The sequence below is a fragment of the Galeopterus variegatus genome, unplaced genomic scaffold (assembly GCF_000696425.1).
Source record: "Galeopterus variegatus unplaced genomic scaffold, G_variegatus-3.0.2 Scaffold3374, whole genome shotgun sequence".
Lineage (NCBI taxonomy): Eukaryota > Metazoa > Chordata > Mammalia > Dermoptera > Cynocephalidae > Galeopterus > Galeopterus variegatus.
The window spans coordinates 20,524-21,136 of record NW_007729485.1 but is presented as its reverse complement, the minus strand read 5'-3'; positions in this window follow the sequence as shown (position 1 = coordinate 21,136).

The following is a 613-nucleotide window of genomic DNA, read 5'->3' as shown; positions in this document are numbered from 1 at the left end:
GGTCACACAAAAGGACAAAAAGGAAAAAAAAAAAGAAAGAAGTCTTTCAGAAAAAATCTAGAACATATATAAATATTTGTGCTACTTGAGGAGAGAACTATTTCCAGCAGCTACACGGTATTTGTAGCAGCAGGAAGCCAGAAGACCCCATGAGGTGCGTCATGCCAGGCCCTGCAGGAGTGCTTCACGGAAGATTCCCTGCTGAAAAGCCATCTCGGAGGACCAGATGTGCCCCATTGGTGGCTTACAGTGTGTTTCCTCAGACTTGTCAGCGGGGCTCACCGATTACCTACCTGCAGATATTTCCTTCCTGCAAAAACTCATCAGCTGCCACCAGAACTCTTTGCCAGTGAATCTATATTACTAGTGTCCAGGGGAAGAAAGATAGGACAGGGAAGAAAATGGGGGAGAGGATGTGTCGGGATTAAAGAGAGGGATTGAATGAGAGGGAAAGAATGAAAGGACTGGGCTGGGCTACACCCTGGCTCTGTCTTTCAAACCTTTGAATCGGGCCGTGAACTATCAGGGACCTTTTCCACGGCTGGTCTCCCCAATGTGGCAGAAACATACTGTCCAGCCTCTGTGTGCAAGAGGCATAGTGAAGGCCAAGGTG